Below are 15,846 nucleotides of genomic sequence, written 5' to 3'. Positions count from 1 at the left end.
GTTTTAAGAAGAGAGGACATAGAAAGAAAATAAAGAAAAAGCGACAATTCCGCACAACTTCCCACACAGGGGGCAATCAGAGAGGCAAGTCACCAGGATGGCAAGGACAATGGAGCGAGCATCACTCAGCTTGGAGGAACAGTCCAGTATACCGTAAATGGGTCAGGCAATGTCATAGTTGATACACAGGCCAAGAGTCTCAGCGGGGAAGACGCTCAGTTAGTTAGAAGAACAACACTGAAAGAGATTTGCCCGCCGCTTAGGTCCTGTGCCTGCCTCATCGTCATTGAGTGTGTCGCAAGAATAACAATGAATAAAGAACATACCCCCCACCCCTCCCCCCAGTGGTGGTGACGGCATTCGTTCTGGCAGTCAATCCGAGTACAACATTCACACCTGAAATAAATCGAGGGCTCGAATCGTGGATGGACAATCCGCTGATGGTAAACCTCTGGAAAGGAAACGTACCAAGGGGCCCGAGCGGAACATAACGTTTTTGAAGTTGCCTAGGAAGATGTCCGCCACCTGCTCCATGCTCAGCAGTTTCCACAACCTCACGTGCCACAAGGAGATCACCGGAGCCTCCGGTTTCTTCCAGGCAGCAGCCAAAGTGAGTTTGGCGGCTCCGTGACACAACCACAGTATCTTTTTGTCTGCTCGGGTCTGGTGTTCGAGCTCCGGGTCTCGAAGACCCAGCAGGACATGTGCCATGGAGTCCGCCACAGGTTATCCTAGAATGTCTTTAACCACATGCGTGCGGCGGCTATTTTTGCGCTACGCGGCTTTTTTCAAAAAGCCGCGTTACATGACGAGCTGAGCTCGTCATTAGCGTGCGAGCGGCACAACTCATGACGAGCTCAGCTCATCATGAGCGCCGAAGGGGTTAATATGGGACAGAATCTCTTCCCAGAAGGGGCGGATGATCGGGCAGTCCCACCAAATGTGGCGGAAATCCCCAAGCAAACCGCAGCCCCTCCAGCATCTGTCAGAGGAGGACGGGAAAATGTGATGTAACTTGACAGGGCACAAGTACCAGTACATGAGAGGCTTAAGATGGGCCTCTCTGAGTTCCACCGAATGGTTATGCGCAGCGATGTCACGCCACAGGTGCGCCCACTCCCCGTCCGAGATATCTCGCTCAAGGAGCTCCTCCCAAGTACCCATGTAACAGGGGCGAGGTGACACCGCGGAGGTAAGCAGAAGATTATGGAGGAAGTCCGCAGCAGAAAGGCCTCAAAAGTGGAGGGGGGTCTCGTGGCAGCGTCGTTGACTGCCGGGGATGTGGCTCAGTGGAGCAGCTGGACGTGACGGAAGCGCTCAGAAAGTGGCACCCCGTAGTCCCGCATACAGTTGTGAAAGGTAAGCGGAGCTTGGCCGTGTTACAGATGCGTGAGAGCACGGCATCCCCCCTCTCTCCAAACGTCGAAGGGCCCTTCCTGCAGCGCCGGCGGGAAGGCCAGGTTAAAATGGATTGGCGTGAAGGGAGAGGGGAACGTGGACCAACGATCATCTCCAGCCAGTGTGTCCCAGACCTTCAGGGTAGTGCCAGTGGAAGTACTAATGTATGCGTTTTTGGGTCTGTCTCTTTTAGGTTTCCACGCCAAGTCCCAGATCAACCTACCCGCTACACTTCTGTCCATGTGCAGCCAGTGTTTCTCCGAGAATTGTTGGGACCACTCGACTAAGACCCGCAGTTGTGCTGCCTTGTAATATAAGAGCATGTCGGGGAAGCCCACCACTCCCTCCTTCCGCGGTCGACGGAGAGTAGAAAAGGAGAACCGCGCTCGGCCCCCCTGCCAGACGAACCGCAGCATCTGGGTCTTGAGACGCTGGAAGAAGTCAACCTCTAGTGGTATAGGGAGCGCCTGGAAGAGATATAAGAATTTAGGAAGAACGACCATTTTAAGTGTGTGAATTCTACCCAGCCACGATATGTACTTCGGCTTCCAGCGCTCCAGGTCTGCTCGGGTCTGCGTCAGTAACGGGAGAAAGTTGGCAGAGTACAATTGCCCAATCGAGGGAGTCAGCCGGATCCCCAAGTACAGGATGGTATGGGGGGCCCACGACAGGGGGGTAAGTGGCCGCAATCTATCCACCTCTGCTGAGGGAAGCGTAAGGTTAAGGACAAAGGATTTATCGTAGTTGACTTTGAAGCCGGCTATGTTTTTGAAGCGCTGCAAAACCTGCTGGACGTAGGGAAGAGAATGAGCTGGGTCCTTAATAGAGAGGAGAACGTCATCAGCGAACAGGGGTCTCCCGTGAATGGGAGACCCCGTATCTCCTCGAGGGGAGAGGGGCAGCCCTGCCTGGTGCCCCGCGAGTGCGGGAAAAACGCAGACAGATGGCCGTTAACCGCCACCCTCGAGTGGGGGCTGCAGTAGTTCGCTCTCACCATCGAGAGGAATTTAGCCGAAAAGCCGAAGGCGGCCAAGGTGTGAAAGAGGAAGCCCCAGTCCACCCAGTCAAGGGACTTCTCGGCGTCAAGGCCCACCAGGACCGCCGAGATCCTGAACCTCTGAGCCTTCCTCAATCAGGTGGATGATTCTTCTCGTATTGTCGTGAGTCTGGCGTCCCTTAATAAATCCGGACTGATCCGGGTGAATGAGAGCCGGCATCAGGTCCTGGAGCCTCCAATGATAGAGGAGTACAACTTGGCGTCGATATTGAGAAGGGCTATCGGGCGATATGAGGAGCATTTAGACGCGTCCTTCCCCGGTTTGGGGATAATCGAGATCACGGCCTCAGCCATTGATCCCGACGTTGCCCCAGCTTCTGCCATGGCGTCGAAAAGGGAAACTAGGAAGTCGCTCACCTCAGATGCGAAGGTTTGATAGAACAGAGCAGTATAACCGTCTGGCCCAGGTGCTTTATGTGGCTTCAGGCATTTAATAGCCTCCAGGACCTCCTCTCTGGTAAACGGGGCCGCGAGCAACTCATTCCACTCCTCGGAAACCCGGGACAGCGGAAGACCATCCAGGTAGGTCCGTTGACCCTCAGGGTCAGAGGCCTCCCCTCTGTAGAGCGCTGCATAAAACCGCCCGAAGAGCTCGGCCTTGATTTCGTCCCGATGGTGCAGAGTCCCCGCCGCTTCCTTGATGCCTCCTATATACTCCCATTCTCGTTTATCCTGAAGCTGCCGAGCTAAATGTCTCCCCACTTTGTTCCCCTGGGAATAGGAGAGGTGCCGAGGTTTCAGCAGAGTGAACTCCGCCCTGTTGTTATAGTGGGCTCTGAGCTTTCCCCTGACCGCCGTTAATGGGCGAAGGGTCAACCTAGACGGGTTCTGCTTATGGCCCTGTTCAAGAGTAGCGAGTTCCCCCTCCAGCTCCTCACGTTCCTTACGTCTCAGTTTATTAAGATTGGCATTGATGGCTAAGCAAGTGCCCCTCATGGATGCCTTAAAGGCATCCCAAGTGGTGAATATCGAGGTATCGGACACGGGATTAAGATCAAAAAAGTCATGCATGGCTTTACGCAGCTCCTTACAGGAGGATTCATCCCGGACAAGCGAGGCTGGGAAGTACCACTTTCGTAGACCATCACCCCTCGCCGTCCAGCTCAAGCAGAGCACGAGTAGGCTGTGGTCAGAGACAGAGAGCGGGAACATACGGGCCTCGCGGACATCCCCCCTAAGGGCTTGACTCTAAAAAATATGGTCCAGGCGGGAATAAGTGTGATGGACGTGGGAAAAGAAGGTGTAGTCCCGAGACTGGGGATGAAGAGAGCGCCATCCATCTACCAGTCCCAGTTCACCCAACAGGCGCTGCGTTTCAGTGGAGAACACCCCAGTATCGGATCTTTGAGTATGAGAGCTATCCATTTCCTTGTGCCAAATCAGATTGAAGTCTCCTGACAAAAACAGAACGCCCTCCACAAAATCATCCGTTTTCCGCAGCAAGTCTTGAAGAAAGCTATTCTGGCACGCATTCAGAGCATACACTACTACAAAGGTGCACATTCTATCATACAGCAACCCCTTGACCATTTGCCAGCGACCCTCCCGATCGCTACTTACGCCCATGGGTTGAAAATGCAGGGTAGACCGGAAGAGAAGGGCCACCCCCCTATGCTTCGTGGAAGCCGATGATCTGTAAATAAGGGGGACGTTTTTATGTTTGAGGCGGAGCTCGTCCTTGCACGTCAAATGAGTGTCCTGGAGGCCCACCACATCTAGCTGGTGATCATTCACATACTTCCAAACTTTCTGGCGTTTTTGCGGGGAATTTAAACCTTTCACGTTCCAGGTTCCTATATTAAGTGGCATTACATAGTGAAGACCTCACCCCCTGCTACTGTTAGTCAGTAAGGAAACCTCTCAGCCTCCCCCGCCCAAGGCCACCAAAATCCACGTCGTGCCAATGCACCCCAGTACGCACATCCAGAGACAGCCCAATCCAGGGGAACATATGATAGCCAACATCCCTGCGGGCCTCCACCCTCATCCCTCGGCTCCAATGCTCCCCATGAACCCAGACTCGCTGGGTTTAGAAGGCAAAAATTTCGCACACCACCATCTAACATCCATCCTCATACACACATCTTGGTCACCACCACTGTACCCCGAGTCCCCAACCCCCCCACCTCCCACCAGGGCCCCCCGCAAAACTCCTTCCCACCCAACCCCGCAATCCCCATCAAAGAACAATGGAACAGAGGGAAACAATAGGTAAGTTCGAAGGAAGGTCCCTCAACAGATCCCCCAGAAACCTTTCCCCACCCAGGATTAGTGAGCCCCACCTCCAAATTAGCAGAGCAGAGGGAAGCAACATAAAGAAAGAAAAAAAGGGAATACCACAACAAGAACAATAACCTTGACAGTCCCACTATGTGGAAGTCTGCAGGAACCCTCAGGGAGTGAGGGTCAGGGCACCATTGAGTGTGCCCTCCAGGGTCCGGTCCGGGGTGTCTTCCCAAAAGTACAAAATTACCCACGGTACCTGAAGAGGGGGTGTCCCTCCGACGCCAACCAATAGACCTCCTAATGCTCAGGCCGCTCCGGAGCTGTCCTGCGTAGGCGCTAACGTTACTGTAGCCACAGAGGCGACCGCTGCACCTCTCTCCTGCAGGCTAACCGTAGGATCAGGCCTCCCCGCGGCAGCCTCCCGGCCCACTCTCTGCCAGGACGGGGAGCGTCGTCGCCGCCTCGACGGGGATCCCCCGCCCCCCGGGGAGGGGGCAGTTTTATCAAGGCCCAGGAGGTCCTTGGCGGCTTGCAGAGACCGGACCTGAACTAATCTGTTCTGCCACCTGAAGATAAGCCGAAAGGGATGACCCCAAGAGTAGGACACATTTTGGTCCCGCAGGAAGGTGGTTACAGGTCTAAATTCTCGCCTCTTCTGGAGCGTCGAAGCCGCTAGGTCCTGGAATAGCTGGGGATGATGTCCCCGGAACTGCAAGGAAAGAATGCGCTCTTTCAGTTGGAAATCATGAATGCAGACCAGCATGTCAGGGGGCGGGGCTCCTCCATGCCTTGGCAGTCCGACTCTGTGGACCCTGTCCATCAGGATCTCTCGTACGTCCTCCTCCCCCAGGACCTGCAGGAATAGGGCCTCCACATAGCCCCTCAGATCTCCAGCCTCCCCGTCCCACGGTACGGCCCGGATGCGGATGTTGTTCCTGCGAGACCTGTTTTCCAAGTCCTCCGCGTGAGCCTGGAGATCTAAATTCTGCTCTGTGAGCCGGATCACATCCTGCTGGAGCTGGTGCACCTCCTCGGCCATTCCCAGGTCGTGGTATTCCAACGTGGCCACCCGTTCTCCGATGCCGTCTACGTCTCTCCTCACCTCCCGAAGGTCCGAAGCGAGCTGGGAGCGGAGTTCAGAAATGTCCTCCTTGATGGCAGAGAAAAGTTCCAGCATGAAAGCCTTAGTGGCGGGTGCCTCATCGTCGTTCCGTTTAGGCGAGACGCTGGGACCGGGGGATGCCGCCTGCTGGGTCCCCTTCGGTTGGGCATCCTTGCCCGGCTTCTCCTTTCGAGGTTTGGTAGACATTGTGTCGCCTCCAATTCCACCCTAACCTGAAGGCGCGGCGAGGACGGAACCTCACCGTCGGTGTGGGTCGCCAAAGGGCGCCTCGAGACTCCGCCGCTGTCGCAGTGCGGTAGAAGATCCAACGCTGGAAAGGCGTAGACAACCTCAGGTGGCGTGGTCAATCGGGGCCACTCGCATCCAGCGCGGTCGTTCAGCAGTTAGTGTCTGGTTCAAGGGGCCCCAGAATGCCACGAGTGTCGTGTCGTGGTCTGGACTTAACTCGTATTGCCTCTCCTCTCCGGGGCCCAGAGTAGGGCACAGGACCTTGGTAGCGGTTATCTCTGCACCCCACTCCTCCACGTGGCTCTGGCAACCCGCCACTGCTCCTTGCTGTCCGGCCGAGCATTATCCGTACACACCCGCCGCCCGAGTGTCAATCTCCACCAGCTCCGCTTCCAGGGGATGGGTGATCTACGTGGGGCCAGCGACCAGCGGCCCCTGCCCTCTCAGCGCGCCTTGCCGGTCAACTCCACACCCCTGCCGGCGCCTGTGCTCCGCTCCGCCCTCCGCTGGGGGTCGCTTCCACGAACCCCTCGATCTGGCCTGGTCCCGCTCTGGGTCATCACCATGCGCCTGCAGTCCCGTTCCGCATGCCTCCTCAGGGCCCCGATCCTCGCCTCCAGTCGGGGGGCTCCGCAACCAGTAGCCCGCTCTGTCAGTATCCACACTCCCGCTGGGTCCGGCACTGGCCCTGCTCAGCTAGTGGTCACGCAGCGTTCCACGCCAGGGACAAACAAATCCGTGGACCCTACAGCCGGGGTCCGCAATGGATCAGGGTCTCCCCCAGGGTCGGGCAGCCGATCAAGGCCCTCCGTAGCAAGGGGTCGCAGTCTTCACCAGCAAACCGCGACCAGTAATCAGGCAGGCCGGAAATAGCGCTGCAGGTCCTCCACCCATCCCCCACTAGGCCGCTGATCCCCGGCCTTCCTCGAGTCCCACGTCGCGATCCGGGTGCCCCCTTTGCCGTATCTGGGCAAGGAATAGCGTCGCCCAATAGGCCGAGAGGTCGCTGTGTGGCAGGGCAGCTGCTCCGCCGGAGGGCACTGGAGTTACGGCCCCCCGCCGCTCTTCGAGATCCGCTGGTCCGCACTCGGCTGCGGTGACCCCGGGCTACTCCGCTACTCCAGACCGGGGATCCCTAGGCCTCACCACGCCGCAGGTCTCGCGGCTCGAACGCTGCAGCCGGCTCAGCCCTCCTGCAAGGCAGATCGCCGCTCCGGGCTCCGCTACACCGCCCCGGGGGCACTCCGTGGCAGAGGAGATGGCGAATTCGAGCAGGTAAAAGGCTTTAAACAAAGCTAAGCAGTTGGTGGCGCCGGAGGGACTCAGCAACACGTCCTACTCCGTCGCCATCTTGACCACGCTGCCATATTTACATTTTTTTGTGTACTATGTTGTAGTTTCAAAGGTGCCTGGTAGATTTATTATGTGGTTTAGAGGTTAGATTTGGCTATTACTTCTAAATACTCTAGCCCTTTGTTATTTATAAATAGTCTTACTGTGAATAGTAGGATTTCATAAAATTTTCTTATTTGTTTGGTTAGTCTAGGACAGATTTCTGTAACTGATTGTTCAATTCTAAGTTCTTGGTAGTGTTGCACTTGTTGTAAGGCTTCGAGTGATTTGTATAGCATAGGTTTGGTTCTGCCTAGTGAGGATTGGAAGGCATTATGCCATCCCTCCACTGCATTGTTTGTTTTTGTGTCCTGTGCCAAGGTGCCGTCATAGACATTCCAGTCCAGGACGGACCTGGCCTGGCAGTTCAGGATGGACTGTTCCCATTGGGCACAGGGTCTAGACTGATTTGCACATGGCTGGGTTCACACTGGAATAGCATGGTGAGCAAAAAAAACAATGGATTTAGGCCCAGATCTCTATACTGGGGTGAATGTATGACATTGTTCGGCATTCAGTCCATCAATTGGTGTTTTGCATTTGTCACCCCGGGAGGGACGGGTATGCCCAGACAATGGTTCTCTGCTCTCCATGCCACTGGAGTCCAGCTATTCTGGCTAATGAAGGGTGATACCCCGAAACCGGTCCTAGGATGCTTGTTTCCAGTCCAGGGAGGACATTGCCTGGCAGTTCGGGTTGGACTGTTCCCATTGGGCACAGGGTCAAGACTGATTTGCATATGGCTGGTTTCAAAATGGAATGGAGTTTTGATATTCAGTCGATCCTTTTTTGCAGGGAAGAGTTCAACTTCATATGGTGGTGAGTCTGAAATACAATTTGAATCAAAGGGCCATATGGTATGATTGGAAGTTAATGGAAATTTATCAAACTTTCTTGAGAAAATGCTACATCCATGTATGTGAAGTTCCTTCACCAGAGTATTTCAAAAATTGCACCGGACGAGTTTGATTGACATTTAACATTTTGCTTAGAAATTCGAGAATGGTACATTGCCACACAATTATAAATGTAGCCTGAAAAGCATAAAGAATCATATTAAGGTTGGAGAATAGCCACTGTTTCTGCACAGTGGCTGGTCCACGCCCTAACAATAGTTTTCAAAAATTGCACCGGACGAGTTTGATTGACATTTAACATTTTGTTTAGAAATACGAGAATGGTACATTGCCACACAATTATAAATGTAGCCTGAAAAGCATAAAGAATCATTTTAAGGTTGGAGAATAGCCACTGTTTCTGCACAGTGGCTGGTCCACGCCCTAACAATAGTTTTGCCCTATGACAGAAGAACTAATCTGTTTCTGCAAAAAAAATGACCATTCACTATGATTCATAGACTCCTGCCCCATTAACATTAATGAGGCTGGATTCTTTTTGTAAACCTTTTGAAAAAGGCTATGAATAAAGAGATGGAGGTCCTTAAGAGACAGACTTCAATCAATTTTTTACATGAGGATGCATTTCACAGTGCAAACATAGCATGAAAAACACACATGGTGCGTGCAACAGCCCTTCGCATTCTGGCCATTGATCGATACCCACGACCCTAGTCCGCCATTTTGTTGATTCTGGTCCTTTCCTTTGGTCCCTTGGATTCCATCCTGCTGACCTTCAGACATTTCTCTTACGCTGGACTGCCTTATCTCTTTCCCCCCCTCAGGTCCCCCTCTCTTGTCTCACCACTCTCAGTCTCCAACTCTTCTCCGCCACATACCGCTCTCTACCTCTTTTTATTTTAATTTAATTTAATTTTTTTTAATTTTTATTTCTCTTTTCACTCTGTAAATATGTGATATATACTTGTCCAAGCCGAATTGCTGGTAAAATGAAATCCTGAGAAAATGTACTATTTGTATATGTATGTATATAGAGATAACTCTAACCACTAGTATATGTAGCAGACCTCTGTACTCACTACCATTCCTATGTGATTCTTAGAGTTTATCCATTTGTATCTCTTCCTTGAGTGACTTTACAACTTGTACATTTGCATTTTTTTTCCTGTTTGCATCTTTTATGTAACTCATGTAATCGTAAATCCTTAAATATCGCAACTGGTTCTTTTGTAAAGCGCTATGACACCTTTGGGTAATGTTTGCGCTATAGAAAATTGCATTAAATAAAATAAAATTAAAAATAAATAAAATTATTGTGAACAGCACGTAGTAACGCAATATGGCCTAATGGCGTAAATTCAGGAATTTGGCATAACAAGCATAATAGGAAATTCACCTAATTATGTGAATTAAGCTGCAATTATTTAAATTTGACAGTGCCTAAATGAAATCCAGCAAAAGCCACGCCCATAAACAGCGCACTTCCTATTAATTGTGACAAATGTATGCTAGCATTGTACTTTATTGCCACAAGCAAAAAATGTATCTTCATTGGAGAAGTGTCAGCAGTATCAATTGTCCTATTGCAAGTTGCAATGCACTACAAATTAGTGATACAAACTTATACCAAGTGAACTGTAAGATTCCAGCTTGTCAAATTGTCCACCATAAATAAGTATGGAACACTGTATACATCATGCATAGTTATTTGTATTTGTAGTTATTTGTATTTGGATATTTGTGTATTACTCTTAAATCCACAGTTGGCATTACTAGTTGGGTGTTTGGGGATCCCGGCTGTACCTTCAACATCTACCTTTGATAGCTGGCCTTTACATGAATACATTAACTACGCTTTTGCACTTTATGAACATTTACATTCAAGTGACAATTAAGTGACCTAAGAGTGAGAAGTAGGCCCATTTCTGCTATTTCTGTTATACTTAGTTTAGTTTCAACCAAAAGGGCCACATTGAATTATTTGGTTAAGTAAAATATTATTTATTTAGATATTATAGTTATTATTCTAGGATATATTTTTTGTTGTTTGTTTATGTAAATATTGTGTATATGTACATAAAACCCTAAGCTACAGTCCCTAATGGCATGAAGGGAAGGAAACGTAATGACTTAGAATAGTTCATGCTACTACAGGAAATGCAAAAAAAGGTCTTTGAATCTCATACCTTCAACAGCATCTGATCTTCAGCACTCAGACAATCCACAAAAAGATACTGGCTGTCTGTGATCACATTCCCAAGATTGAAGTAAGGTCTAGCAAATCAAGAAACCAAGACATTTGCATTTTAACAACAATAAATATTTGGGCACATTTTCTAACAATTTTAAATATGTTTCAAGATATGAACAATTTTTTGCTGATTCTTATTTCGAAAAAGTACTATTAAGCTTCAAAATGCCAGTGGAGTTACGAAGTCACACACATCTATTTGATTCCATTGCCATGCAGTTACTTCTCCCCTTTCCCAATAACTAGATTTTACTGTTTGCACCATAGAATATCAAGAACAACAGTATAGAATTACAAGACTACCATGTCAAAAAAATAGTCTACACAAATTTTCAGTTTACATACTTGGTATTGCTAGAATATTGGGTCACAAATATTGAATACCATTGTCAAAATAAAGATACAAGTATTGTGTATTAAAGATAGATCAAGATAGATAATCTTTGTTGTCTGATTAAATAAAATCATTCCAATATGAAACATTTATTTCAGACACACGTTAATTTACGCAAATAATTTGCAGGCAGAATGCTATTTCGTTGACCATGGGAATTCCATAAAACTCAAACCAACCTTACTAGAAATATTATGACCTTTTGAGAGTAACATGCCGTACTGGGAACATTGATACCATAGATACATATTAAAATCAAGCAGAACAATGTTTTTTTGTCTCAAATTATATATTAAAAAGCGATTCCACATGATCATATCATTAAAGTCCTTTCCAAATATCCTATGGAAAATAAAATATATAGAAAACATTTTAAAATCCATACCAAAGATCCAATAAATAAGTATGTCATAGAAGACATATTATATCAATCTTAGAAATACTTTTAATTATATGATAATTCAATACAAACTGCCAAAGCTCAATGTAGTAGTGAGTCCTAAGCTGTAAAGTGGGGGGCGGAGCTTTCCTGGCCCCAAGATGGATGCTAGAGCCTAGAGCTCCGGTGATCCGACCGCGCTATTCAGGAATCCTGTGAGGGGAACCGCAAATGACATAAATTACGCCCTATGAGACAACGGAATACCCCGCGGCCCCGGAAACCCTGCTGCGATGTGAAATACTGCATGTTGCAGCAAGAACAGTACCTTACCCAGAACGGCCGCCAAGCCGAAAATGGCGACCGTTAACTAAACGCCCGAACCGCCGTGTGCACTGCTTGGCCCCGATCGGGAAACGAAAGAGGCAACAGCGGGGGAGGGAATGAGGGACTGGGACCCCAACGAGAGTTTTACATCTGGTCAGGAGTTTTACATCTGGCCTTCATGGATCTAATGTTAAAAGGTCTAAGCTCTGGTTGGTCTTACTCAATCTGGGGTTAGATATGGAACTGGTCTCTTTCTTGCATACTGCCCATGAAAATACCATAGTGGTCCCAAGCACAAGAAAAATAGTAGCACAAAATGAATATAGACACAATGGAAGCTATATTAATCAGTGACTTGTCCAGCCGGACAGAGGTCCAATTTTTACTTTTAACAACGAATATTCTGAAAAAATACCTTCAACATTTCCATACCCAAACATATACAATTTGGCATAGAGAGGAAGTTCTCTCACAAACGCGCCTTTTCTATACATTATTCTACAGTGTACCATGTATGATTTCTTTATTCCTTCCCTTTATTTCCTTTTTTTCTTTAGGCTATCAAGGCTTGTGATAATTAGGCAATATTTTGTCCTGATGATGATCCCTCCGACTCTTTAAATGGGATCGAAACGCTGTTGACTTTTAGAACACCATATACTATAAAATGTACAAATTGCCATGCTTGGCGAGTAATGGTGCTAAATGGAATTTCTGTCATTGAAATATTAACAGGAAATAACAGCTTCTGCCTAAAATTCTGTTCTATTCTCTGACCACTTTCCTCTCTATGCCAAATTGTATATGTTTGGGTACAGGCTTGTGCCCCTTTCTATGGAAATGTTGAAGGTATTTTTTCAGAATATTCGTTGTTAAAAGTAAAAATTGGACCTCTGTCCGGCTGGACAAGTCACTGATTAATATAGCTTCCATTGTGTCTATATTCATTTTGTGCTACTATTTTTCTTGTGCTTGGGACCACTGTTGTTTACATAAATATGTTCCCCGAGGTCCTGTGCTGACTTGAATGGGTGCCCTTGTTGTTATATATAACATGAAAATACCATGGCAGCGGTAAGGTACAACCCAGATGGCAGTTTGACAGACTCCGTGGGAAGTAAGAAGGGGGTCCGGCAGGGGTGCATCTTGGCGCCTTTGCTGTTAACACTATGCATTAACAAACTGGGAGACTCCCTAACATCCAGTTGCAAAGACATACCCAGAGCTGGCTCCAAGATGATCCCTACACTCCTGCATGCTGAACCGCATTGGGCCTTCAACAACTTTTAATTTGTTTTATAGCCTTTATGGACTCATTAGATCTAACCACAAATTGTAGGAAGTCACGTACATTTTGGATCAGATCACGGTTGCGCCACTGTTGGGCTGGCTTAGAATCTGGGCTAGTCCAACCCCCAACTTAAACCAGCTTATAATTATTGATTGCATTGCATTGGAGGGGGTGTTACACATTCCCTGGTTGAAATACATAATGGAGCAGACTAGATGGCTCGGCTGCCCTGACTTGTTCCTGAGCCACGGGTCCCTGGACGAAACTGCTAATAGAGATTTCAAACAGCAGTTTTTGGACAAGCGGCAGGGGCTTAGGGAGGAGATGGAATTAGCCGGCCTTCGGTGGGAAGGTTTGCCATATTGAGCTTGGGTCCACAGATGCAGCCATATTTATCCTATGTTAACAAAGAAAACCCTGCCCCTGTGATCATTTTTCAGAGCAGGATACTCTCCACTTCATATTTTTCTGCCCCTACTGTGATTCTTTGCGCAGAAAACATATTTTACCATTACTTAGAGATCGTCCATTTGTTCAATTCAGGCAGGCTCTGTTCTATCTTCAAATGTTATCCTTCCAATGGTCTGCTTTGGGGTGGAAAGTTTTCTAATAGGGGCCATTAGACATAGGAAAAAGTTGCAGCGCAGTAGCCACCTTGTTTCAACAGCCAGTGCAAACATGCTTTTCCAAACAAAATATAATGTGCACTCTATACGTTAATGCCTATAGCTTCTGGCCTAATGCCTAGCACTGTTGCATTTTATTTGATGTACTCTTTGTAGGTTTATATGTGACCGATGAAATAGTAACGCCAGATGCCTTTTTATTGCTCTGTGTAGATACTTTTAATAGTTTTAGGTGACCTAATTTTTATGTATAAAATGTATTTTAATGAAATGTCTCTTTTTAAAACTGTTTGCTTTTATGGCTCTTGGCTGCCGAATCAAGTACTTTTTTACTTTGACTTTGAGTGGTGCTGGCAGAGAGGCGGAGGGACAGCGGAGTCCCAAAGAGCCTGAAAAATGCTTTCCAATCGCGAAGAGAGGCGCTGGTAGGAGGGCGCCGAGACTGCTCCAGACAATTGCAAGCAAAAACCAGTAGAGATATACAGCCTGATTCATGAAAACCCAAATCTGCTATTCCTAAATAGCGATTAATACCGAATCGCTATTCAGAAATCGCATATTGGAATTCATCAAAAACTGCGAGTAAATAAAGCGATTCGCAACCGCCCGCAAAAGGCGATAGCGAGTTTACAAATTCGCAGAAAATTCGATAAATCCGTCCATTTCCGTGTAGGAATAGCGAATTCGCAATTAGCGAGGAATTGCGATCTCGCTAATAGCGAGATCGCAAAAACGGGAAGTCGCATATCGAGCACAGTGATGACATCACAACCAGGAAGCAGGCAGTTCCCTCCCCCATTGAGAACACTGAGGCAGAGATTGAAGCAGCACCACACAGAGCTCCTCTCAAAACACCTCCAGACTTGGATATTTGGGATATTGCAGACTGCAGCTATACCAGAGGATGCAGCAGCAGGGCCCAAGATAAAATTTTCGGAGCAGGAGCTGGAGCATCTAATCGATGGAGTCTGCCATGACCACAACAAACTTTTTGGCAAGGACTCCAGGAGGGTGCCTGAGGCAGAGAAACGGCGACTGTGGCTGGGTATCCGCGCCAGAGTCAACGCAGTGGGAGTAACACAGAGGTCCATAGACAACCTCAAAAAGAGGTGGTACGACCTCCGAGGTCGTGCCAAGGAGAGGGTGGCTGAGAGGCTGGGTGAGAGCCTTGTCACTGGAGGGGGAGATCCAACAGTCCCTCCCAACACCCCCTTGGAGGATCGTGTGGAGGACACACTGCAGCCTGAGGCATGTGTTGGGGTCATCCCTCTGGACTCATCCCGACCCACCCAAGACAGCCAAGGTAAGTGGCTTGCGACTGCGACCCTGTCCCCTGACAATGGCCATGACCCTATAGCCTCCCATGATCAACCCCAGTCAGCAGGAAGCAGAGGACGGCCCGGGACCTGGGTTCTATCCCCGACGCGGCAGGGTCGTGGACCAGGGTCAGCGGACTCGATAATTCTCGCCTCGGTGCCTACTCTAACCAGGGATCACACTCGGCAACTCTGGGCATTAGCTTGCCCCATCTCCACAACGGCCCCCCACATACGCCTGGGACGCCTGGTTTCACTTTGGAGATACCCAGTAGAGACCATCTCACAGGGAAAGCCAGGACGGGTTCCCCAGCGGTCTACAGCGCAGAGATACTCCTTCGGGAGTCGATTCTAGCGCTTTAGAAACCCACAATTAATGCAGCCCATGCACATAAGAACATGCCCTATTGCATTGTGGGACATGTAGTCTGCCCACAACTTACAAACACTCCAATGCAGCCAGACATGTCCCAATGTCCGCAATGCAACAGCCAGCCAGGGAATAGTAGCCAGCATGCGTGTACCAACTGCACATGTCAAAGATACATGCAATTAATCTACGTCCACTTCCCATCACAGGTGGTGCAGAAAACACCAGCAGTGACAACGAGAGGCTGCAGATAGATTTGGCACCAGAGGAGCCTGAGGGTGAGGAGGAGCAAACATCCACACAACCAGCTCCATCTGCCCAAGCACAAGTGCCACCATGCAGACCACCAGCAGCAACGCCAGCTACATCAGGCACAGCACCAGTGCCACCATGCAGAACCCCACCAGCAACGCCAGCTACATCAGGCACAGCACCAGCGCCACCATGCAGAACCCCACCAGCAACGCCAGCTACATCAGGCACAGCACCGGTGCCAGCTGCAAGACCCATCCCAGTGGCACCATCAACATCAGGTGCTGCTAGACCTGCGACACAGCGCACACCCACTGTGGGCAGCCAGCACAGCAGACATGTCAGGGAGCCGCAGCAGA

Source organism: Lissotriton helveticus, chromosome 4_1 (genome assembly GCF_964261635.1).
Source record: "Lissotriton helveticus chromosome 4_1, aLisHel1.1, whole genome shotgun sequence".
In the NCBI taxonomy this organism is placed as follows: Eukaryota; Metazoa; Chordata; class Amphibia; order Caudata; family Salamandridae; genus Lissotriton; species Lissotriton helveticus.
Note: the sequence above shows the minus strand (reverse complement) of the source record.